The sequence below is a fragment of the Chelonoidis abingdonii genome, chromosome 8 (genome assembly GCF_003597395.2).
Source record: "Chelonoidis abingdonii isolate Lonesome George chromosome 8, CheloAbing_2.0, whole genome shotgun sequence".
In the NCBI taxonomy this organism is placed as follows: Eukaryota; Metazoa; Chordata; order Testudines; family Testudinidae; genus Chelonoidis; species Chelonoidis abingdonii.
In genome coordinates, this window is record NC_133776.1 from 30,155,121 (window position 1) to 30,182,514 (window position 27,394).

General features: G+C 38.6%; 1 long non-coding RNA gene across 1 annotated transcript; it reads right to left on the minus strand.

The window, feature by feature from the left end:
* Positions 1-11,391: 11,391 nt before the first annotated feature.
* Positions 11,392-25,438, minus strand: LOC116827351 (uncharacterized). Its single transcript, XR_004374282.2, has 3 exons — positions 25,341-25,438; positions 13,990-14,086; positions 11,392-11,472 (listed from the first exon to the last, which is right to left on the minus strand). It is a non-coding gene; the product is annotated as an uncharacterized LOC116827351 (long non-coding RNA).
* Between the last annotated feature and the right edge of the window lie 1,956 nt (positions 25,439-27,394).

A 27,394-nucleotide genomic window follows, 5' to 3' on the forward strand; every position in this document is an offset into this window, starting at 1 on the left:
TCCAGCTCACTCACTATCATCTGGTGGTTGTTCCCTGACCTATTTTAAACAAGTTGAGGGTCTTAACTTTTAGTGGACAGGTGTTTACATCACAAAAACCCATTACACTTGACACTGGCATCAGTCAATAGGAAGACCAATGACTGTATGTTGTTTCAATGCAAGGGAGACAGAAAAGGAGACTGAAATTTAAATCTGAGAATAGATATTATAAAATGAAGTAAAAAAATAAAAGCCAACAACTTTGGCCATGTTTAGTCAATATATCATTAACTGCTCCATTGAGAATGTCGTTTATATGTTGGGATTAGGATTAAAGACATGGAAAACCTTGTTTACGATGCCTGTCTCCTATTTCTAAAGACTAAGACCCTTAATGATGAAAAAGCTTTGGCTTATTTCCATACAATTCATGTTATCTTTACTCAAGGGAAATATGGAACACTTTTTCCTATATACCTGTTTTTGTCATCCATTAAAAATGTGTTTTGACATCCATTAAAACTGTGTTTCCACTCCCAAATGTGGCTAAGGCGGCAAACTCTTCTTCACTTTTAAGCTCCTGAGAGATGTACAACTCCAAAAGGGGAAGAAAGTTAGGCTGCTAAATGGTCCAGTCTAGCTCTAAGATGAACAATGGGCATATTCATCAAAAAGGCTTTAAACAAATCATAAAAAGGGGGGAGTAAAAATTACTGCTGCCCTGAGAAAGTTGAAAATTGCATGTTGTCCACTTGAGTGAAAAATTGCTGAAACATACAGTAGGGCAGTGTAAGCAGTACAGCAACTTAGCTGTGAAATGAAATATTTATACACACAGAAGTTTCTGTCTCAGGGTGAGTGTTTGTGTGTATGTAACCACACATAATTCAAGAAGTAAAAAGAGGATTGCAATAACTGAACGTTTTTAAAAATGTTTAATACTTATTTTGTTTAAAATAGTGTTCGGTAGTGGTGGCTTTAGTTCAGGGTACAGTTCTTTCTTCTTTCCTAGCATCTTAAAAATGTCCAAACAAACCCAATTATATCCTATTTTGCAGACAAGCATAATAATCTCATTCACTGCACTGAGCTGGCATTAAGAATTAACACTTTAGTCCAGCAGGGACCTAAAAAAGCTAAGTGTATTGGTAGCATAATGGCAGACAATGCAAAATTTTGATAAGGACCTGAATTTTGAATCACATCCAGCTGCTCTCAAAATATGACATTGATTCAGATCTGGGTCTTTAACTTGACCATTATAAAGACGGGGTCCCTATTTGAAAATTCAGACCTGGATTCAGGGTTCAGATTCTGGACTCCCACAGAGTTTGAGGTTATTTGGATCCAGGATTTCAGTTCAAGACAATCTCAAAGAATTATTGATAGGTGGGAAGGTAGGAGGAACTGCTCTCAAGTTCCATGGCCTATGACTATATTCCTATGAACAACTTTGTCATCTACTGTATATATTTAGCCTATATCTGGATTCAAATACTTATTTTCTTTAAGATTGAAATACTAATTTGGGCCCAATCTGCACCTTTACTCACCATGAGTCACACAAATGAACTCACTGTGAGTACTTGAATAGATTTCAAAGGTCAGAAGGGACCATCATGATAATCTAGTCTGACCTCCTGCGCATTGCAGGCCACAAAATCTCACCCACCCACTCCTGAAATAGCCCCACAATCTCTAGATGAGTTACTAAAGTCCTCAAGTCATGGGGCTGGTCTACACTACGGGGGGAAATCAATCTTAGATACGCAACTTCAGCTACATGAATAACGTAGCTGAAGTCGAATATCTAAGATCGGATTACTCACCCGTCCTCACCGCGTGGGATCGATGTTTGCGGCTCCCCCTGTCGATTCTGCAACTCCGTTGGGGTTGGTGGAGTTCCGGAATCGATATAAGCACGCTCGGGGATTGATATATCGCATCTAGATGAAACGCAATATATCGATCCCCGAGCAATCGATTTTAACCCGCCGATACAGCGGGTAGTCTAGACATAGCCATGGTTTAAAGACTTCAAGTTACAGAAAATTCACCATTTACACTAGTTTAAACCTGCAAATGACCCATGCCCCATTTTGCAGAGGATGGTGAAAAACCCTCAGGGTCTCTGCCAATCTATCCCAGGGGAAAATTCCTTCCTGACTCTAAATATGGTGATCAGCTAGACCTTAAGCATATGGACAAGACACGCTAGCCACACACCTGGGAAAGAATTCTCTGTAGTAACTCAGAGCTCTCCCCATCTAGTGTCCCATCTCCAGCTGCCAAGGATTTTTGCTACTGGCAGTTTCCAATGGGCCACATGCAAATCATAGGCAGTTCCATCATACCATCCCCGCCATAAACTTATCAAGCTCATTCTTGAAACCAGTTAGTTTTTTGCTCCTCTTGGAAGGCTGTTCCAGATCTTCACTCCTTCAATGTTTAGAAACCTTTGCCTAATTTCGAGCATAAACTTGTTGATGGCTAGCTTATATCCATTTGTTCTTCTGTCCTCTTCCTCCCTGGTGTTTATCCCTCTGATGTATTTATAGTAGAGCTGTCAAGCGATTAAAAAATTAATCGCAATTAATCACACTGTTAAACAATAATAGGAAACCATTTATTTAAATATTTTGGGTGTTTTCTACAATTTTCAAATATATTGATTTCAATTACACTGCTCACTTTATTTTTTATTACAAATATTTGCACTGTAAAAAGCAAAATAGTTTCAATTCACCTAATACAAGTACTGTAGTGCAATCTCTTTATCATGAAAGTTGAACTTACAAACATAGAATTATGTACAAAAAAACTGCATTCAAAAACAAAATGATATAAAACTTTAGAACCTACAAGTGCACTCAGTCCCACTTCTTGTTCAGCCAATTGCTCAGACAAACGTTTGTTTACATTTGCAGGAGATAATGCTGCCTGCTTCTTGTTTACAATGTCACCTGAAAGTGGCACTGTTGTAGCTGGCATCACAAAGTATTTACATGACTAATGCACAAAAGATTCATATGTCCCTTCATGTTTCAACCACCATTCTAGAAGACATGCTTCCATGCTGATGATGGGTTCTGCTTGATAATGATCCAAAGCAGTGCGGACTGACGCATGTTCATTTTCATCATCTAAGTCAGATGCCACCTGCAGAGGGTTGATTTTCTTTTTTGGTCATTTAAGTTCTGTAGTTTCCGCATCAGGGTGTTGCTCTTTTAAAACTTCTGAAAGCACGCTTGACACCTCGTCCCTCTCAGATTTTGGAAGGCACTTCAGATTCTTAAACCTTGGGTCAAGTGCTTTAGCTATGTTTAGAAATCTCACATTGTACCTTCTTTGCGTTTTGTCAAATCTGCAGTGAAACTGTTCTTAAAATGAACATGTGCTGGGTCATCATCCGAGACTACTAGAATGTGAAATATATGGCACAATGGAAGTAAAACAGAGCAGGAGACATACAATTCTCTCCCAAGGAATTGAGTCACTAAGCAATTAACACATTATCTTTTTAACAAGCATCATTAGCATGGAAGCATGTCCTCTGGAATGGTGGCCAAAGCATGAAGGGACATATGAATGTTTAGCATATCTGGCATGTAAATATCTTGCAATGCTGGCTACAAAAGTGCCATGTGAATGCCTGTTCTCACTTTCAGGTGACATTGTAAATAAGAAGCAGGCAGCATTATCTCCTGTAAATGTAACCAAACTTGTTTCTCTTCGCAGTTGGCTGAACGAGAAGTAGGACTGAGTGGACTTGTAGGCTTCAAAGTTTTATGTTGTTTTGTTTTTGAGTTCAGTTATGTAACAAAAAAAATCTACATTTGTAAGTTGCACTTTCACAATAAAGAGATTTCACTACAATACTAGTAGGAGGTGAATTGAAAAATACTATTTATTTTGTTATTTTTACAGTGCAAATATTTGTAATCAAATATAATAATATAAAGTGAGAACTGTACACCTTGTATTTTGTGTTGTAATTGAAATCAATATATTTAAAAATGTAGAAAAACATCCAAAAATATTTAATAAATTTCAATTGGTATTCTACTGTTTAACAATATGATTAGAACTGCAATTAATTTTTTTTAATCATGATTAATTTTCTTTAGTTAATCGTATGACTTCACCGCAATTAATCAACAGCCCTAATACAGAAAAAGCAATCAAATCAACCCTGAGCCTTCCTTTGGTTAGGCTAAACAAGCCAAGCTCTTTGAGTCTCCTTTCATAAGGTAGGTTTTCCATTCTTCAGATAATCCTAGTAGCCCTTCTCTGCAGCTCTTCCAGTTTGAATTCATCTTTATTAAGCATGGGAGACCATAACTGCATACAGTATTCCAGATGAGGTCTCACTAGTGCCTTGTATAATGGTACTAACACTTTCCTAAGTCTACCGGAAATACCTCACCTGATGCATCCTAGGACTGCATTTGCATTTTTCACAGCCATATCACATTGACGGCTCATAGTCATCCTGTGATCAACCAATACACCCAGGTCTTTCTCCTCCTCTTTGCTTCCAAGTGATAAGATCCCAATTTATAGCAAATATTCCTGTTGTTAGTCCCTAAATGCCTGACCTTGCCCTTTGCACTAGTACATTTAATTTCTATTACTCCAGTTTTCAACTTCATCCAGGTCTTCTTGTGTGACATTCCAGTCCTCTGCTGTATTGGCTATACCTCCCAACTTTGTGTCATCTGCAAATTTTATTAGCATACTCCCACTTTTTGTGTCAAGATCAGTAACAAAACTGTTAAATAAGATTGGTCCCAAAACCGATCCTTGAGGAACTCCACTAGTAACCTCCCTCCAATCTGACCATTCACCTTTTAGTATGACCCATTCCAGTTTCCTCTTTAACTAGTTCCTTATTCACCTTGCAATTCTCATATTAATCCCTATCTTCTCCAATTTAACTAATAATTTACCATGCGGAACTGTATCCAATGCCTTACTGAAATTCAGGTAGATGAGATCTACTGCATTTCCTTTGTCTAAAAAATTAGTTATCTTCTCAAAGAAGGAGATCAGATTGGTCTGGCATGATCTGCCATTTGTAAAACCATGTTGTGTTTTATCCCAGTTACTGTTCATCCCAAAGAGTTGCATAATTTGACCCTTAAATTATGAAAATATGTGCATCCCTTTGCACATTACCAGTATAGATCTTTTTCACTCAAAGATAGAGAAGGGGGAGTCAAAAATTTCCAAATATCTTGTATGAATGCTGCCACCTCCTTTATGCAATTTTATGTCCTCTAATAGAAACAAGAGTCAGACATTGGTGCAACCATTTATTAACTTTGGGTCCAATCACAAATACTTTGAATTCCAACTTCATTGGTAGCTTTGGGCACTCAACAAATCTCAGGAGGACTTAAGTATCTTTCAGAATTGGCCTTAAGTCGCTATAATGCATAGATATATACTTACTTTTGAAGATTATAATTTATAGATATATTCATTTATTTTTCTCTTTAAGCTCTATAAGAATATGTGGAGGAGTAATAGGATGCTGATGTTCCTTGAATGCATGCATGTGTCCAAGCACACTGTTTCATGGCTGTGGCTGGCAGTTGGGTCAGGTGACCAAATATCACGTGATGACAATCTGAAGGTGGTGTTTCCTTTAAGAGGGAGTCGCCCTACACAGGTGTGGGAGACAAAAGGCCAAGGACAGTATCTGGGAAGGGGCTTTCTGCACCAGAAGGCATGGCAGGAGATAAAAGCAGGGAGAGGGAATAGAAGCCTCAGCTGGAAAAAGAAGCTTTAGGAAAGGCCAAGCAGCAGTATCTGGTGATGGAAAGGAACAAGAAAGTCTATTGGGAAGATTTATGTTCAGTTGAGTAAAACTGTTCTGTTAAAAAGTCAGACCCCAAGAATGGAATGTACTTGAACCACATGAGTCTTCAGCATACATTCTGTGGGAACTGAGTTGGGAAAAACTGAAGTAGCAGACACATAATCAGATGGGGGAAGTGGACTCTGTTACATCAGGAAAAAAAACTTCCCTATAAATATAAAAAAATTACAATAATCAGGCAAAATTACTTCACCAAAGTCTTTTGAAATAAAATCTTTAAATAAATGTTAAAATTCATAATAAATGCAAAGTTTCTACTCAAAATCATAGAAAAGATTAATTAAATAAAGCCTTCTCTGTAATTATGTGTGTGTGTGTGTGTGTGTGTCTCATAAAGGCCAAAGGTTATTACTTGTATACCAAAGAAAGCTGGAAAAAATGGGCCACATCTCAGCTGGTGCAAATCAGCATAGTTTCAGTTACTTCTACTGAACTTTCGTGATTCACCTAAGCTAAGGATCAGTCTCAAGAAAAAAAACTAGTATGCCACCTGGTAAGTGTAAATTATTGTCCATGTTAACAACAGTGAGAATCCTCTAAATCAGGGGTGGGCAAACATTTTGGCCTGAGGGCCACATCTGGGAATAGAAATTGTATGGCAGGCCATGAATGCTCACAAAATTGGGGTTGGGGTGCAGGAGGGGGTGGGGCCAGAAATAAGGACTCTTGAAAGCAGCGGCATGTCACTTCTCCAGCTCCTACATGGAGGGACAGCCAGGCGGCTCTGCACGCTGCCCTGTGCACACGTGCCACCCCTGTAGCTCCCATTGGTTGCAATTCTTGGCCAATGGGAGCTGCAGGAGCACCACTTGCAGTGGGGGCAGCGTGCAGAGTGGAGCCCACTGGCTATGCCTACATGTAGGAGCCAAGGGGGGAACATGCTGCTGCTTCCAGGAGCTGCGTCGACTGGCCCCCAACCCTGCTCTCCACTGGATCACCAGAGCAGGGCAAGCCCCAGACCTCACTCCCCAGTGGGACCTCAAGGGCCAGATTAAAAGGGCTGGCAGACTGTAGTTTGCCCACCCCTGCTCAAAATCCTTTAAAAGTTGTATTTATAGAAGAATGTACATTATCATATCCACAGTAACTGATCTAGATCTTAATTTTAAGTACAAAATTCCTTAAGAGACTTTATGGAAAGAATCCTTCAATAATTTTTGATGGAAATTTTAGAATTTATCCTGAATTTCAGAATCATGAATACTACATTAATGAAATGATTCCTTCTGGCAGTTACCTTTCCATACTGTTTATAAAGCTATATTATTTTGCCTCTTTCATTATTGTTTGAGAATAAATAACTTCAGATTTTTTAAAAAAAATGACAGGAGTTAAGATGAGAAGCAAGAACAAATGACCTGTTGACATTTCTGAGTTAACATATTTATGCTGATATGTTTACGTTATATTTGTGTTAATATACTTTCCTCTGCTCAGGGCAAGATTGTGTGTAAGAGTGCAGGAAAGGTACAAAATACCTTCCCAACCTTGTATTTATATACAGTTGAAGACACAATCTGAATTCTTGTGTTCAGAGACAGCAAAGATAGCTAGCTGAAGGCTGGCAACAATGGTGATACTAGAACCTTGTCTGCACGAGAGTCAGTCCTGTGGACTCCTGTAACTCCTACTAGGTGTCGGTAGCACTTCAGGTGCTCAGTACTTCTCAGAATTTGGCCCTAATGATTTACAAATGTGTCTGTGATGTACATCTACACCACTGGTTTCCCTTGTTGTTTACCAATTGAATTCAAGTTGCCACAAATTGGTTAAACCTCAAATCTCTCTAAACTGTGGGACAAGTTCTCCTCAAAGCGAGAGCCAGCAAAAGGGTCAGTTGGAATTGTGGACTGTGGGCCCCAGAAACATCATCCCTCTTAGAATCTTCCTTTACACCTTAACATAAAATACTTGTATTGGAAAGGCTTTCATTTCATGAGAAATAACAGAAGAGAATTGCTGAGTAGATCTGGTTGGAAAACGTCTTTTACACACTCCCACGATGGAAAATTTCAACTTTTTGTTGAAAAACTGAAAAGTTTTTGTGTTTTAAGGTTTGTTTTGTTTTTACAAAAAGTTGGAGTTTTCAACAGAATATTTCATGTAGTTGAAAACCCAATTTTCTGCTCAAACTGAAAAAAATTCAACCAGCCCTATTGCTGAACTATGGAGGTTGAGCAGAAGGTGTAACAAGACTGTGGTCATGGGTGCGTTCTTCCAATATGAGTGATGGGGGATTTCAGTGACCTGGACAATAGAAGGTACTCCTGTGTAGTAGCTTTTAGTTGGTGCTGTGATGTATTTCCAGTTTGGTGATGCTTATGTGGAATTCATCCTCCAACTTGCTACTTCTGCTTGATGCTGTATAATCACATAACAAAAAGGAGGTTCCTGCTGCATCAAGAACTTACCATCAAAGTATAAGACAAGAGACAACAGATGGATGCAGACAAACCAATGGAGCAGAAAAAGGAAACAATGAGATAATTTTGGTCAGTACGATAGGCTGTGGACTCAGCAGATTAGCAGCGTTGGTGAGGTTTTTGTATCACAGCTTCTGTCCTGCCCTCTCCCTGCGCCCACTTCCAGTCCTACTTCATTCAGTTTTGGGAATACATTGTGTGGTTCAGATCTCTGGCAGAATGTGGCATGCAGGTGGATTGTGCCTCTATGACCCTGCTCCAAGCAGACTTACTGTCATCAGGGGCTTGCAACACAAAGCATGATACTGGCCCTTCAAACATAACCTCCTCTTCTAATGGTCAGTGTCGTATCATGCATATTTCAGATTTTAAAAACCTAGAGTAGTCAGGTATTTATCTTTTTGTGCATCACATTCACTCTCACACACAGATGCATACAAGCACACACTTGAAGCTCTGTCCACAGCTCAGAAAACTGATCTAATAACTCAGCCAATTAAACTACTTCCCACAGCTATTTCTTAGCTAACCAATGCACAGCCATCCAAACAGACTGCAGAAGTAGAGGGAACAAAAATAAATAGCATTTCCACTTCTTTTCAGTGCTTTGGAGTTACTCCTAAAGCTAGAGTTACTAATAATGAAGAATAGTGTTGGGAAAAAGTGAGACACACAATGAGAGACTACAGTAAACCACAGAAACGAGATTTAAAAAAAACAGATGTTTTTAAAACAAAAATGTAAGTATACGAAAAGATAATTTGTAAGGAAATTAATAAATAGTAAATGTTTTTCTTATTTGAATTTTGTATGACTCACCACACACAAAACACAGCACAGGATACTGTTAATGAGGCTGTGCACGTCGTGGGGTCCCAACAACAGCAGAAAATACTTTGCTTACTATAAACCCTTCTGCACAGAATTAGCTCATTATTTGTACCATCCTTAACTCAATGGGGCCTACCATCCTGAGATGTTCCCTACACATCCCATGAAACAAACTGCTTGAGCACCAGTTTTGGAGACTGATCCAAAACCCGTTGAAGTCAACAGGAGTTTTTCTACTGAATTCGGTGGACTTTGGATCAGGTCACTGGGGAGAAAACAGACTACTCAGTGAAGGAATGCCTGCTCCATAAGCTACAGTGGATTGCATAGGGCTTGTTCATTACCTACTCCTCCCCTGTGTGCATTGCCTTCTGCTACAGGTGGAATGGGAAAGGGGGACATGTTGGAGATAGAGATGAGGCATGGCATGAACTGAGGCCACTTCCTTCCTCTTATGGACAGAAATAGCTGCTTAGCAGACATTTTGTGTATGTAGAGTTTCTGCATCCCCTCAGCAGGGATAATTCTCCTTCTGCATATACTCTTGATGGTTAGATGATGTAATATATCTGTAGATGTATAAACAGACACAGGTAAACCAACTCTCCAATATATAACAACTGGTCCTGAAGCATTGTTTTTTGTCTCAAATACTATTAATTTGTTTTAGCGTTTACGTTTGATAGGTTACTCTGTTGCATTTAGCACACATTCTTCACCAAATGCTAGAAGATAATCCTAGATTTCAGGCCAGCTTGGTTTTGGCCCCACCTAGGTATGCAGTGAGAAGGTACAGGGAAACATACAAAGAGACTTCCCTGAAAACTTCACTCCTTTACTCAGACAAGATCCCAGGCATCTTGATTTAAAATTATTTTTCAAATTTTCCTCTAACCGACAGTAGCATTTAGGAAAAGTTATTTTTCCCCTGCTTTCCCTGAGGTGTTCATTAATGCAAATGGTAGAAACCCAGTCTCCAAAAATATATTTGGACCTAAAGAAGAATAACATCGGCCCCTTTAAAGTTTGGACATCCATTTTAGAAGATAAATATGCTGGTTTAACTGTAGTTCTCATATTAAGTTTAGATGTCTTATACATTTTTTCATATGGTTAGTATCAGTCAAGCATGGCTGATACTCTAGTAGCCCAGTTTCATGATATTTTCATACAAAATATCCTCCTGAAGGTAAGTTAAACACTCCATAGTCCCCAAACTAAAACTAAACTTTAGAAAAATATATTTTAAAATGGTCTACTGAGTTAAACTATATACACTAAATGTTATTCTTGGCATGATGTGTGACCACATGCAACATAATTAATTTTCCCTCTACAGAGATTACTAATTAAAAAAATAAAATATAAATCCTTAATACTGCTTCTCACTGAAATAGCAAAAAGTTGGACTAAGCAAAAAATCTGTGAAATATAGCTATTATAAAAGCGCTTGTAAATACAATGGAGCTTAAATTGGCCAAGACCATCCCCTGTTTTGGAAAAATCTGTGAAATGGGACTATAGGGGTGTTTCCTCTGCAAGGATTCACTGACAATACCATCACAGCATAAGGGGGCAGTTTGTTTCCTTGTGGAAAAGGCAGTCAGAGTTGGTTTCAACCCTAGAAGATGCTGGGGAAGCCACTAGAGGCCAGAACCATCTGAATGGAGGCACTGTGCCTCTGCACCAGCCGTAAGGGATCCATGTGGCACCCTCTCCCCCATGGCTCCCGGCAGCACTGATCCATTGGAGATTTTCCTCAGGGACTTTCTGGCTGCAGCTGCTTCTGACTCACCGAAGTTGGCTATACAGGAAAGATAATGGAGCACTAGATTGCATTATCTTCTCTAATTTCCAAGTAGCCAGAGGTATCCTTTCACACATACACTGTGACTTCCCATTACCTGCCCAGTCTCCACCTCTTCTCCAGCACACACCTCAGTCCACAGGTTCTGGGATAAGAGGATGCCCCAGTAGAGGCAGAACCATTGTTCCATTCACAATGGGTGATATCTGTGCACATGGGGGTTCATCCATACATATAGCTATGGGGGCACTCGTCCATTGTGTGTTAAGAATTCTAAAGCAAAATGAGCTAAATTTTTGCTAGAACTGCAACACAGTGATCTGGTTTTGACATAGCCTCATGGATTTAGTACCTTGCATTTTCAAGACTGACTTAAAACTGCTTGCAAACCATATTTCATCACACTCTTGTCTAATAGTTTGTGGTTATCCTTCAGGCCAGAACAAAGCAAAGATATTAATCATTAGCCAAATAAAGTTGTCAGCCTATTCCACCCTTTATTCTTTCTGAATAAAGATCAGTTGGAATAGATTGGAATCTTCACCCTTTTAGGGAAAAAAGTAAAATGAAAGAACTGTAAATTATGGGCCAGAAAAATAACTTTTTGCAATGGGTGTCAATATGGACATATCTAAGTCAGTAGGTTGTTGTTGTCATTGTTTCTTGATAAAATAGGATGCTTTGTTTTCTTTCTATTATGCCTTATGGGAGAGGGAAAGAAAGCATCTGTGCTAAAGCAATGAATCTGTATTTCACTAATTCTGAGTCAGACAGCAATAGTGCTACATTGAAAAAAGGAGTCTCCTTTAAATCAGTATATTGTAATTGAAGCTGAATATCCTAACTTTCTGGTAATTCATCTACCTCTATTCATTAATATATTTCTTCATTAAAATTATGTAATTGAGTAAAGTTGAGATCTGCACAATTTGTGTTTTCCTGTAGGGTAATATAAGTATAAACCTGTTTCATATTTTTACTGTTTGTTGCACAGAATTTTGGCATGGTCTAGACATTTGAAAGGCTGGAGTGAAAGTACCACTATTCAGTTTTTGTGAGAAGATTTGCAAAAGTACTCTGATAGATTTAGAAGCAAAAGGCCCATTAACTTTCAATGGGACTTGTGCAATTAAATCCCTTAGGCCTTTTTGAAAAGCTTCCACTGAAGTGTTTGCTTCTTACCTCTCAATGCACAGAGGGTAAGATGGAACATTTTGTTCTTAATTTCTAGAATCTTGTCCCTAAATTCAAGGTCCTGCACAACTCTGTCCCTCCCTGCTTGCTCTGGTCTCTTACTATGTTACCTATTTCTCCTCTACTCAGCCAATAATTCCATTCTCAGTGTCCCATTTGCTTCTCCCTCAAACACCTCCGCACTTTCTTCCACATTCCCTCTGTTCACAGAATACCCTTCCTGAACCCGTCCACAACACCATTATCCTCTCTGTAATCAAACACCATCTTAAGGGAGGGATAGCTCGGTAATTTGAGCATTGGCCTGCTAAACCCAGCACTGTGAGTTCAAACTTTAAGGGACCACTTAGAGATCTGGGGCAAAATCAGTATTTGGTCTTGCTAGTGAAGGCAGGGGGCTGGACTCAATGACCTTTCAGGGTCCCTTCCAGCTCTATGAAATAGGTATATCTCCATATATTATATTATTACAGCCCCTTTCTACTGTGATGCCTACAAGAAACTAACCAGGTGATTGCAGCTTGTTTTTGGGGTATTTGGGCAACAGGAAAAGCTCTCAAAATATTGGGCTGGATCCTCTGCTTAAGTCACTGCCCCAGCAGCACAAGAGAGAGTTAAAACTGTCCTAAAGGGAAATCCCCTGGAACCTTAAGGAGTCTTAAAGCTGCCTGTCAAATATGGGAATTCCTTGGTGGTACAAGCATAGTCAGCTCGGTGCCATCAATTTTCCCACTTCATGTTGGGTTTGTGTGGAATAACCTGGAGTTTGCTGGTGACCCTGGGCCAGCACAGCAGACCCTTGAAGACTGTTTCAGCTGTTGTCAGAGCAGCCCTGTTTCAGTTCAGTGCTTGGGAGTGAAATGGCCCTCTGCCAACCCCAAGATCAGGATCAGGGGGAACATGGTATAATGTTTCCTCTGCTCCTCGTTCAGTGGAGCCGACCATCTATCCCATTATGTTCTTAAAATGTTGTATTTTCAAAAAAAGGCCAGTCACTACCTGGACACTTTACATACCTCTTTTCCCTAATCTCTGTTTTTCTGTTTTGTCCTTTTAAAATGCAGATGGTGCCATGGTTGAGACTGAGCCACTGTTCTGCCTGAGAGGGGCAGGGATCATGCCTCCTTTTGTATTTGTCCAGGGCTTCCACTTTGTGGGCAAATAGATAATAAAGGAATTATAATTAAGAAATAAATTTAGGTCTCCTCAGAAAGGGTTAATTTCTGCCAGGTCTTGGATGGATGTTCGATGGGGAAAGAATGGGGGGACTTGTAGAGTTTTTGCCCACTCTACCTGAGCCATGCAGGATGCAAAGAAGAAGGGTGACCTGGTACTCCACTGAGAACTACGTGGAAGGGCCTGGCTAATGTGCCTGGTGATACATCTTGGTCCCAAAGTGGTTTGGTGACATGACCAAGGTCCCCAACAAATCCCGGCTACCTGCAGCCACTCAGAAGCAGGCATTTGGGTGGTAATGTACGCTTTTCCTGCTTTGGACCTATCATAATGTGTAACACTGAGGCAAATGAAACCAGGTCCTGTCCCACAAATCCTTACCTATTAGGTCTACATCTTCCTGGACAAGCAGAATGGATCAGGGAAACAACACTTGACTGCAAAAATTCTACTCCCTCCTCAGAGTAACACTGGCAACCAAAAGCCAGAATTTAACCCTAATATTTAACTCCACAAAGTTTTAAAAATAAATATATTTTCCATCCCATTTCTTTAGGCACAAAAGCACCAAGGAAAGTTATTTATCAAAGTCACATACATCCAAAATTAGGCACAGAATAAATATTCATATCATTATTAGTTGGTTTTGACTGTTGTTTTCATGATGCCACAACCATCTAACTATGAATTACCTGGGCTTTTCATGGAAGGAACTGTCTGTTTGTTCTGTTTTATGCTGTCAGTGATGTATAATCAATTGCTGCTGCTTCATTTGTACTGCCTATGACACTAGGGAAAATTAAAATTAGCATAAATAATTATAGCATTTAACCTTTCAGTATTAGCACGGAATAATATATAGGTGATAAAAAGGCAGAACTACAGGGTAAAGGAATAATTTTCACAACACACCATTTGATAAACAAAAAAGCCAATGCAAATAAAATGAAAGAAGAAGAGTGTATGATGTTAATTAAGGTTACAGCATCTTAATGGAATCTTTACACTGTAATGCTTTTAAAATGAACTGAAAAACAAGATTATTAATCATGCAAAACGTAAACTGGGAAAACATTACACAGCTTCTTCCGCTACATGAAGAATTTGCCAGGAACCCACCATACATGTGGTATTGCCCTCCCTTGAGCTACATGTCAAGAGGCAGCTTCAAAGGAATTAAGGAGTAATGTCCTTTTCTGCAGCGCTTTCGTCTTCATATTTAAAGCAAATGTTGGGACAGTGTTGGCCTTAATTAAAAATGTGTTTTGATGTTGCTTCTTAAGGCATGATGGGAAAGTTTGGGTGAAGTAGTTATGATTTACTGCCTGGAATACACCTAGTTTTCTGATGAGAGCAATGTATCATTTTTTCTTTGCAAGAGGTTTTACTGTTTAAATATTTTTTTCCTGAACTAATTCTTACATATACAATGAGGAAAACAATGCAGTCACATTGCCATAATTTTCCACAACTAAAAAATGTAATGGAAAACCAATGTGAGTAATAAATACAAAATATCCTCAGATTCTCATGTTGTTTCATTCCTTTTTGTCAACATTTAAAGCAGATAAAATATACAGCAAGAGATCTAATACCTATTTAACTCTGGAACATATAAAGGATGACAATAAACCTAGAGAGAGAGAGTAGATATATGGATATACAGACAGGATAACATTTTCAAGGTTTCTGGTGGAAAAGTCCTTACAACAGATGTATTTTTTAATTTAGGTTTTTTACTACAAGCTTAGATCATTCATAATTATACCGTTAGACAAGAAGGGGGTATAAATAAACTTGAATGGAAAGGAAACAGTCTGTACAATAATTTTCTTTGGATCACAAGTCCGAATTTTTTAAAAATAGGCTTTCCTTGAAGGATAGGGTGAAAAGCATTTAAAATATGGCAATCTTCCCCACTTTCTTCTTTGTCTGAGCAGATGACTGGTGGCCAGCAAAGGCTGAATATGAAAAATACTAATTTGTGAGGCAGATTCTAGCCCTCTTACATAAAATGAATGATCAGAGCAGAAATAGTCACAGCAGAGGGAGGGGAAAGAAGGACCAGGATAATTGTGTCTCAGAGTTCTGATGATCCTCCTGAAGAACTGAAAGAAACAAACAAACCACTGAAGAACAGAAGATAGATTAGAAAAATAGCTCAGGAAAAGCAATCATATGATCTGCTACTCCTGATCCTTGTCAGATACAGGTTCTAGAACTTCTTTTGAATTGTTAGAATAACAATTTTAACACATAATAGAGGGGAAAGGGGAGAGCCTGGATTCAGAGGCCTTGGATTCGGGGGTGCTGATAATCCAGAGACAAAAGTCAATAGAGAATTCCAGTACAGAAGCTTTGGTGTTTCCATCTGGGGACCAGAAAACATCTGAATGAATGAGAGGAATGATCTAACAATCAATAACTTTTCTCAAGCCATCACAAGAAGCCTTTGAACAATATCACAAGAAGGAATAAACGAGAAAAACTGTTCTAATGAAAGGGGAAATGGACCCAGAAACAAGACCACATCCACATACAGTACAGTTTTGAAATAATAAAGGTAAAAAGCAAATTAGTCTGGAAACAGTAGCTTCAACCCATAAGAAATATAGTTGAATCTGCTTGTAGCAAACTTGGTCATAGTAAAATGTGACTTACGGCAAAAAGGAAAGAACAGAATAAATTGCTTCTGTTCATTCTAAGTGACTTTCATTCCTCTGATAAGGATGCTTTACTGCTTATCATGAAGTTTCACCAGACTAAATTAAGTGGGTTCCACCCTGCAGACAAGCACTGGAGTTCAGTGCTACATTCCTAGGGGCACACTTAGATCAGAGGAGGGAGATAAAATGAGAAGTTGCCTATATCCTTTTTTAATTATTTATTATTAATTAATTATTATTATTGTGATTGCCTTTAAATAGACATCAAGTCAAGCCTATTAGTCTAAATGTCTTAACCATTCAATAAGAACATAAGAACGGCTGTACCGGGTCAGACCAAAGGTCCATCTAGCCCAGTATCTGTCTACTGACAGTGGCCAATGCCAGGTGCCCCAGAGGGAGTGAAGCTACCAGGCAATGATCAAGTGATCTCTCTCCTGCCATCCATCTCCATCCTCTGCATCTGCCATTCTCTGACGAACAGAAGCTAGGGACCCAATCTTTACCATCTGGCTAATAGCCATTTATGTACTTAGTCACCATGAATTATCCAGCTCCTTTTTAACATTTTTATAGTCCAGCCCACAATAAGGAGTTCCACAAGTTGATCTCTCTCGTGAAGAAGAACTTCCTTTTATTTTTTTAAACCTGCTACCTATTAATTTCATTTGGTGACCCCTAGTTCTGTATTATGGGAATAAGTAAATAACTTTTCCTTATCCACTTTCTCAACATCACTCATGATTTTATATACCTTTATCATATCCCCCTAGTCTCCTCTTTTCCAAGCTGAAGAGGCCTAGCTTCTTTAATCTTTCCTCATATGGGACCCTCTCCAAACCCCTAATAGCTGAGGGAAGGGCATTTTGCAAGTCAATGAGGGAACGAGGAAGCCCTTGCCAACGGATACAGCCTGCAAGTTATGAGCTACATCTTCTAACTGGCCCCAGCGACAAAGAGAAGAGTCACAAAGGCCCCACTATACTCATTTGCAGCACTTCTAATCACTCTATATCTGACGCCCTGAGCTTTACCCACATGTAGCACAGAAGATCAAAACCAGGGGCCTGGACTGTTGGATCTGTCATGAGATAGTCAGTGCCTATGACTGAAGCGTATTCTTGCCACCTAGTATGCCATCTGGAGGTGATATGGAGGTTCTTTAACAGAATTCTCTAAATGGGGTGCTTTGAGCTAAGCTAGAGGATCAGAAGATTATGCATATCTTTAAACAGGGGTAGATGTGGGATGTATCCTTTAGGGGAAGGGGTAAGGAATAATCAGGGTCTCCTGAGTTTGCTGCAGCCACTTGCAGTAGGGACTGAAGAGAACCCCAACTAATCTTGCAATAGCTGCTGCCAACAAGGAGCAAAGTTGTATTATGGCCTTCCAGAGCCCCCAAACGCAAAAGGTGAAGAAAAAGGAATCTTGAGCTCATGAAACCCTTTTCTATTATAAGAAAAGTGCGTACAGAGAAGTTGTTGCAAAGAAACAAAATCCTTTTCCTTCTAACAGGGTTTCACAGTGTATCTTCTAGGATCTGGAAACAAGAGTTGAAATCAGTTTAGAGGTTGAGCATAGTTCCTTTATAATTTTCAAACAGCCAAAGTAGGATTAAAGAATGTGCCTGTTTTGGTCTGTTGACACCTAGAAAAGTAGGAAACAAGTGTGTATGCAAGAATAGCATTTAGGGTCAGATTTTACCATCAAGTTTGCACTTAGCTGTTATGGAAAGAGCTTATAGAATTTACTAGGGATAAATGGCAGCTGGGGGATCCTGCAGGTCGCAACAAGTGCCCTCTTCCCCTTCCCTCTCCCTCTCCCTTTTCCCTTCCCCTCACTTTACAGCTGGGCTTTTAAATCCAGCTGTGTGATTGTATTCAGAGTCACCAGCCCTCTGACTGGCCAGTATTACTGATGACCCTAACTAGCAGCCAAGGTCTCTTCTGTCAAACTCCTTGCTGCTGCCTCCCTGGACTTCTTCCTACCCCTCCTTCTCAGCATTTCTTCCCTGTAATTTCCTTGGGTTGACCCTTCTTTCAAGGCTAAGATCCAAGGGCTTATTCTACCCCTTGGGTATCATCCTCACCCCACTCTGCCCCCGAGACAGTGACTGAAGACTCCCTACAGCCTCTTCTTGCTCTCACTTCCTGTTTTATAATCCTTAGTTCCTCCCCTAGTGGGTTTCATTTGCCATTAAGACTTATCAATCCCTGGTTCCCCTCTAGGTGCAGCATATAAGGTTAACCTGCTCTCAGGGCTTGTGTGGGCTGGGCACCCCCATCGCACTAGCCTTAAAGATTAAAGACAAAATCTCAAAAATATGAACTAGCCAGAGCAGTGTCTTCTGCCTGAGCCTTGGAGAGCCTGAAATACTAGCTCTAAGAGTGCCTGTCGACTCTGCAGTTACACACTGTAATTTGGCATTTTTCCAAAGTGCCATGGAATTCACCATTTTGTATCAGGTAGGCACCAGTCAGTCTCCTTTCCCTCTCCCTGCTATGCCAGCAGGGCCACTCAGAGGGGGCAATTTGTCCCAGGCCCTGGGTCCTGCAGGGCCCTCCACAAGAATATAGTATTCTATAGGATTGCAATTTTTTTTTATGGAAGGGGCCCTTGAAATTGCTTTGCCCCAGGCCCCCTGAATCCTCTGGGCAGCCCTGTATGCCAGGACCTGCCTGTAGCTGTCTCTGATTCCACAGGTCTCCACACAAGGAGGCATTAATTCCATTATCGTGCACCTCCAACCCGCACTATTCTAGCAGCAGAATATTGTGGAACAAGAAATAGAGTCCAGCTTCCAGAAAATGAATGCAGTCAGGGTGTAGGGGAGAAGTGTAGGCTGGTGAGCACTGCCCAGTGGAGATCAGTGGAGCAGCTGAGGCCTGGGTAAGCTAAGGAAGGCAAGCTACTGAAGCCAGCTGGGTCACCTGAACAACATCATGAAAGCTAAACCCTGATGAATGGAGCTGGGCTGCCTGGAGAGTATAACCTAAAACATATTTGCAAATAATCCCAATTAAAATACTCATCCAAAAATGTTATATGTCAAAGGGTATTTTCAACTAGTAGCCACGGTTGTATACATTTTCATGGGGGAAGAGGGAAGGGAATGAAAGCTGTTTCACAGCACTAGAATAAATTAATATTGCCATGGAATGTGGGGGTGCTGATGGAGAATTTAGAAGTTGCTGCTGTGAAATTTTGTCCCTTTACACTGTGGAGTACCCAGGCCCTGGTTATTGCATAAAACCTTTCATACAAGCTCTATCCAAAATTATTGTACCATATAGGGCTAAACTGGTAGTAGGGTTGGGTGAAACTAACTTCACTAAGCAAGTGAGGTTTGATATGTTTCATCTGAATTCTGATACCTTGGAACATACAAATAACAGAACTGAATAAAGGGGTTAACATTATTTAAAACTGGATGCCATTAGGTAATTCTGAAGTTCATCATGTGGGATGCTTCCATCTTTCAAAACAGATCCAGTTTTGGATGTGTAAATTATATGTTACTACTGAAGTATAATTCACACATTTAAGCCTCCATAGATGTTTAATCAATAATGCTCTGAGTAAATGTGTTTTTAGTGTCTATGAGCCATTACCCCTCAAAAGTTGTATGGTGGTGGCAGGAATTTTGTCGTCTTCATGTGTAAACTCATCAATGTCTATTGACGTCTCTGTTTAATTGCTATTTAAATCAGGGTGTATTTCATTAGATCTTAAAATGGATTACAACGCTCTGTTAATTTAGTTGTTATATATGTGAAAATCTCATCTTGATTCTATGGGTCATATATGGGCCTCAGTCTGTGAAGGGAGCGCCTATTGACATCAATGTGAGTTCTGCACATGGACTGAAGGCATGATACGGCCCATTATTCTCAATTTGTCATAATCCAATTTCTGAGACAACACATCACAATGGAAATTACTTATCTAGAAGACAAATAAATACAGTCCAGATTTATTGTATGGCTCAGATTTTTCTTTTCAGGATTCAAGAAATTCCAACATGCGTTCTGTATCCACATTTCCATGCTTGTTGCTGAAAGGTATTCTCTTCTTTAAGTTTTTCTTTTAGTTCACCAAATATAACATTTATCTTTTAAAGATTAGATAGATAGATAATGTGTTAGCCACTGAATATGCCATAAATGGAATCAGCAAAGGATCTGAGTTTGCTCCAATTGGATGTTGTGTCAGAGCAGGATCAAACTCTAAATTATTACATTGATCTGTTTTCTTGTTCTGTTTCACAATAGCAAGATTTAAAAATCTGAAAATGTCTGGCTTGGTCAAATGGAGACTACAGGATGTGTAGTTTGAGGGCTATGTACATTAATGAAGGAGAGTATCTGGGTGTAGCAAAAATGAAGTATAGTTAGGAATGATAGGATGAAATTAAGCAAGGGACAATTTAGGCCGAATAGCAAGGAAAAAATCCTACTAGTGAGGCCTATTAAATTATGGATTAGATTCCTAAATAAGTAACATTACCACAAATATGTTATGTAATGCTGGCTTGTGTGTTATACATGCTGGGCACGAAATGTAGCATTATATAAACAGATGATATTTAGATAATGATCTCTGACACTGTGGCTTCCATGCCACATATCATGAATGAAATCAAAGTATTTAGAGCTCAGTTATGCCTTTAAGGCACAGCCCACACTGGGAGTATTGCAATATTCCATCCCAAAACTCCCCAGTATGCAAGAAGTGAAGAGAAAACAGTTGTGCCTGTCCTACTCCACTGCACACTAGTGTGTAGCAAGGCAAATTTCATTCAAAGCCAATTACACAAAATCTAAGCAGTAAGCTTTAAGGCAGAATGGAGCTTTAAACCACAGTGAGGAAAGGCATCCTGCCCCAGAGGAAGCTCCAGAAGCCTTGTGCGTGAGGCTCTGAGAGCTCATATAGCAGCAGATATTGCTATAGTCTTTTACAAGGGGCAACATTTGCCCCTCCACACTGCACACTAAGCAAAAGCAAAAGGGAAGAAGGAATTCCAGTGCCTCTCTCCTGCTGTCACATCTATGCAATGCAAGCAACCATTCTAACCAAAAGTAACTTTTGATTAAAATCAGGAAAGAGCAGTGTCAAATACATAGGTGAGAGAACTAAAGAGTCTTTAAAAATACTAGAACAAAATCTGGCAAACTGGGGCAAAAAATCTTTGGCTCTTCAGCTGCTAGATTCACCAATATTATTACAATGATTCTTGTCCAAAAATGCTTCTGCTAAAATGTTTCCTGTAAAGGTACCAGACTGTCTCTAATCCAGCACAGTGCAGCTTATCTGAGAACATGAATGGTTCATACTGTACATGTTGTTGTCAGTATGGAATGAGACTTTTGCCCATACTCCTCTTATTCCATAATTCATATCCAAAGCAAAGGCTACTGCAAATGGGCACACACTGGACATTACACTGCCGCTCAAAGTAAGGAACAAACTGAACCCAAAAGCTATAGTAGTTCTGACTCCTCCCTTTTAAAACCTCTCCAAAAAACATGGATTTATCCTTTAGGGAGTTAGATGGTCTCATCAAGGATTGCAAAAGCATGTAAAATGAGCAATTATTTTAAGCAACAGGAGAGGAAAAATGTGTACATTAACACTGTGATGGGTTGTAGCCCATCTGTCCAGTAACTTATCTGTTCTGTACTGGTGACTGTAACTATCTTTACATTTAAAGCTGGAATTGTTAATATTCCTGGTATAAAATATAGTTACTCATGCATGGAGTGCAAGAGTTCTCTGAGTTATTGTAAAAGGTTTAAGTGAACATCCCTGATTGGCCAGTCACCAATCCCCCATAAGGAAACACACAGGCCATCTTAATGGCTCAGACATAAAAGTACACAACACTTTTGAAAATAGTATTTCCAAGATGGAGGAGGTAGCCCAGGATAGTTGAAATTAGTCATGCAGCAATTTCCTTCAACTTCATAGAACTTCTCCCATTACTACCATTAAATTCACTTGGAAATTTCTTGAATATAGCCCATGTGTAAACCATCCAGGGATTCAAAAATCAACAGTGCCAATTTAAAAACAATTTAATACTTTGGGCTCCATCTGTGTGTGGACTGTTGCATACATAAGCACACAGTATAAAGTGACAAGCAGGATAGGAAATGCCAAGACACCTGATTATATAATAGAGAATTTCTGCATGGCTTCTGAGTTACTCCTGCCTTGTCGGGAGAGTCAGGCCAAACATGCGAGTGCAAACCTCTGTGACTCATTTGCAAGCACAGGGTCAGATTTAAGCCTACCTCTCCTCAGATCTATACACACTCTATCCAAAGTCCAGCCCTTTTTTATCCTGCATTCTTGCATTAAGGAAGTGGCCTTGAAGGTTAATTCCTCTCAGCACCAAGGACATCACCTAGTGCTTAACTTGACTACTTGAGCCCACAACAATCTTACTTGTTCTTTTCTCTAGGTAAAAAAACCAAGGGGGGGTAGGGGTGAGAAAAGGGAGGGCCCAGTTCTGCTTTTGCTTAGGTCAATGGCAATTCCCATTGACTTAAATGACAGCAGGAAGAATGTCATATCTTCTGTCACAACTAGTCTGGTATGTCAGGTACCTTTCAACTGCAGTAGCAATCGCTGCAATATAAAGGTAGAGCTGCAGCCTTTTCTGTTCCAGTGTGTCTGTGCTTAATGTGCACATACTCATCCAGGGCCATGAAGTTTCCTTTGGCAATGGAACCATGGCAGTGCCACTGAACAGGATGGATTTGGGGTGCAAACCATTTGAACGGAGCAGCGATCATCCCTGTTGGGACTCCTTGTCCACTAGCATGTAGGGAGGAGATGGAAGTGGACTGCAGCTAGGGGCTGGGGTGGAGGACCTGTTATGTACACCCTCCCATTCTCCCCCTGAAAAGGGGACCACATTAGAGTGATACCACCTGTTGCAGCCTTTATAGGCTCTCGGTCCTTGCAAGAAAATAACTTCTCCCTCCCCATTCCACACATCACCCCATAGTTACATACTCAGACAATACCCTGGGGAGCAAAATTAGGTCTGTGTGGAGCAAAGAAAAGAGGGGAAACTACAGTTATGAAAATACTGGCCAAAAAAAATGTTTAGACCATAGCTATTGCACAGTATCCTGTACTCATTCTGTTAGTTGGAGTACGGTTGGGGAAGTACTTCAGTATTGGGTATTTTTCATTAACTTTTAGTGGAAGTTTTGTGTTGACGCTCTTAGGACAAACCTCAAATGCAGTGTCCTTTGTGGGTAACATAGAGACTAAGTTCAATCAGATAATACTTAGACATATGATGGACTATAATTAGATGAGAATTTTGATTTTTTTCATAAAGATTTCTGACTGATAGAATTGTTCATTGATTGTTTCCGCAGTAACTGAGTTTTCAAGGTAAAAATAAATAAACTAACTCTTGTGGTCCATGAAACAATAGGATGGTTAGTAATTTGTACACTTTACACATTATCTTTTTATATTGATTGAATATCTCTAATTATCAGTGAACAGTGGCCATTGCAATTCTTGCTCTTTGATAAAGACAAAAAAAATTGGGGAAAGTAGGTCAGACAGGTATTGTTATTATGTCCATGAACTGTGGGGGTTCTGTTTCATGTTTATTTGTTTGTTTGTTTTTTTAAAGAACAATAATGATATTGTGTTAAAGTGATGAGACCAGAATTAATTTAAATAATGTTGGGCTTGATTCGTGAAAAAAAAAATCCTTACATAGTAGGATGCCGTTACTTCTATAATTTTTCTATGCATAAGTCATGGTCAGCATTCAACAGCTCAGAAAGAGACATTTCAGATTTATATAGGTGTAGTTTTAGCTAAGCACTCAATTCCATGGGAACAAAAAAACGAGTATGTGGAAAAAGCCTGCCCTTTCTAGTTCAGAACTAAACTGATCAGAAACTGAAATTCAGACAGACTCCGATTCCAGGAAATTACTACTACAATTTTAGCAACCACCATGTTGCAGTCAGATAAGAAAAACAAAATGGGCACACAGAAAAAAAAAATGTTACATAAATTATATTAAAATAGTCCTTTGCCTTCTGCACATTAGCACAACTTCCATCTTCAGTCAAATATAAATTCATATTCTTTTAAAAAAAAATATGGACTCCTAAACAAAACCAGGAATTACTATAAAACACTTAAGATGGTTTTAAAGGTAATAGATTCCTTCATTTGAATGCAATTAACAGATTGTTCTATACTTTTACAGTACGTATAAAAATGTTTTGTTCAATAAACAATGTGGACATATTTATGCACACAATATTTCTAAGCAAAATATATCAGCACTGTAAATAAAATGATGCTTTCATTTTGTTCTTTTAATTCAGCTTCCCCCTCCCTCCCTCCCCCCGCCCACACACTTTTAAAGAATAAAATACGTACCTTGGAGAAATAAGCCAGCAAGTGGAGAGCGTGATTTTTTGAACACTGATTTTGTAGCTGGCATAAGTTTCTGAAAAAAAGCATTGGTTAAAGAAGGAATGAGTGGGATTGTGTTATCACTAAATTAGATTAGCATTGCCTGCTGTTTGGAACATTTTTGCAAAGGCCAAATAGTGTTAATATGTCTATCATTGCAAAACTCTGGGGTTTTTTTGGTTTTGGTTTTTTGACATTTTTCCTACTTCAATTTAAATTGGTGCTTGTTCAGTAAACAACTTTGAACCATAACCTAAAAGGACACTGTCAACTTAAAACTTTTGTCTGAAAATGCTTTGCCTAGTGTTGTTACAAGGAACCTTTAAGATTACTGTAATGGAGAGAAATTAGAAAAAAAAATTCTCTTTTTAGTTTGTTTTTACTGTGCGCATTTGACAATATTTTTTCATGATCAGTATTAGTGTTTCCTTTTTATAATCAGTCACTTTCCTGTGGTGTTTGTGTTTGGTTTTTTTAGGCAGCAGGAGAGGAGAGAAAAACATTTTTAAAATTAGATATATGTGATTGTAAAATCACTAAAATTGGTAGGATTCAGGGCAGGGGCAATACCTGAAACTACTTTTAATTCAGAGAGACACTAGATCTCATGTTCTTGGTGATACTTTAAACTTTAGTGGGAAAATAAAGCCTACATAACACATTTATTTTTTCTTTCCTTCTTAAAGTAACTTTGCAACCCTCATCCTCATTTTTAAATTATTTTCCACAGGGTAAATCCTACTCTCAGAACAATCAGTGGAATTACTTTGAGTATAAGATATTTGACTGAGAACAGAATCTGACCTGATGATGTTTATAATTGTAAACAGCCCATGGAGGTAAATCAATAAGCTCAAGTGAGACATTAAATTTATAAGTAGAAAAATTCCTTAGATGTATTTTGTAAAATGTACCTTAATTAGTCTATATTGCGGTGTTGTGGCACAATTCCTGCAGTCCTTACTTGAGTAAAATTCCTCTCAAAGTCAATGAGACTTTTGTTTAATTAAGGTTTGCAGGATCAGGCCCTTTGTGAACATAAGATATTTTCCTCTTAATTTACCCGGTTTCAGGAGGATTATTTAAGACTCTTAAAGCCACATCACAATCTCGCTTAAACAAGTTTTACACTTATGTAACTTCGATTTCAACAGACTTACTTCTGATTTACACCTAGGTGTTTGCAAGATCCCAGTAAAGCCCAATAGGAATTCTTGGTGACTTTTTGTTACTATCTAATGAAATAGGTTTGTTTTTTAAACAATTTCTGTGAGAACTTCAGGCTGTTTCACAGAGATGTGATTTTTTTTGTGTGTAGCTTTCTTCATTTATGTTTTCTTTTTATACTTGTTTTATATTTGTCAGTAACTTTAAAATATAATCTCAGAAATAAAATAATACCATTTACCCTGTGAAAAAATCTTTGCATTAATACAAATACTGCCATTTAACCACTCTCTTGGGGGTTTGTAGCTGTTTATGTCACTCATCTCCCATTTTAGCATCATTCTTTAAAATGAAGGGGGAAAAAATCAACTTGCAATTTAGATAGTTACCAAATTACCAAAACTAGTGCTGCAACTCTTAATGAGCAAAACCATTAAGAATTTTCCTACTGCAGCCCCTGTTCAAATACCTTGGACACCTTGTTAGCACAGAATGAGGTGCTCAATCAAGAGACTGGGAATTGGAAGTACCAGGGCACAGTTTTGAGTGGTGATTACAAGGGCATGAGTGTGAGTGCCAAAGTAACAGTCTTCTACACTGCAGGAAGCTGAGAAACCTACAAGTCTACATTTGTAAATCAGCCTGGATGATTACAGCAGTCACAAGCAAAGAACATGTGAAACAATTATTTGTACCATTCTTCCACTCTTTTAATTTGCTCTTAAAATGAATACAGTGATACTTAGAGCCATTGGTGCTTTGTCTTTGTAAATTTAGTACATGGCTTCATATTTTTCAAAGTGGCAACCTAAATGGCACAAAAGTAGAACTATAACAAAGAACTATTGTTGCTTGATTGTTAAATTACTTTAACTGCAATAATCTAAGCTTATATTAATACTTAGACATGTCTTTACATTCTTCTTACATTTCTATGGCAGATCTGCAGAAATGTAATGATTTTAGACATTTCTAGCTATCCTAAATTGTTTAGCCAAAGAGACAGTTTTTCTTTTTTAAAATTAATAAATTTAAAATGTAAGTTTTGTCTGTGTTAATATAACACCCTAAGCACTGATATCCTTACATTCCATTTACACACAAAACCCATACAACTTCAATTTTGTAAAGCTACTCCTTTGAAATGTATTTTTTCCAAGTAATGCAATGTAAAAAGAATCCTGAGCACATTTAAATCTTGCTTTCTATGTGCAAAAACTATTAGATGCTAATTGCATATTAAAAAGGAAGAACTATTTAGTTAAGCAAGACTTAATATAATGATAAAGAATTAAAGTATATCGGACTTTGAAGGGCTAAAAATATTGTTTTTAAATTAACTATTTTAATATGTTTTGCATTTATTTTTCTATATTTATGTATTACACTGTTAGTAAAATGCACACTGCCATTGGCTTAAAGAAAATATTTTTTCAGTTTGAAAATAACTAAAATAGCTACTTTAAAATTACAAAACATCCCATACTTTTTACATGTATATACTCAGAATAGTACTACGTTAATTGGCATTTCAGTTATGCTGAATGACTATACAGATAGCAGGAAAATATTTTTTTTTGTTGATTAAGAAATACCATATAAAAACTTCTCACAAAGGAAGAATGAGAGTATTTCTTTGGGTAGTGTTTATAACATGAAAACGCATTGTTCAAATGATGAAATTATCAATAGCACATACTTCCCTGACTAATTGCACTTTGAGATCTGCAAAAATATTACAATTAGCTCCAAATTTAATTTCAGTCATTATGTGTAAAGATTCACGCAGACATTCTTTTAG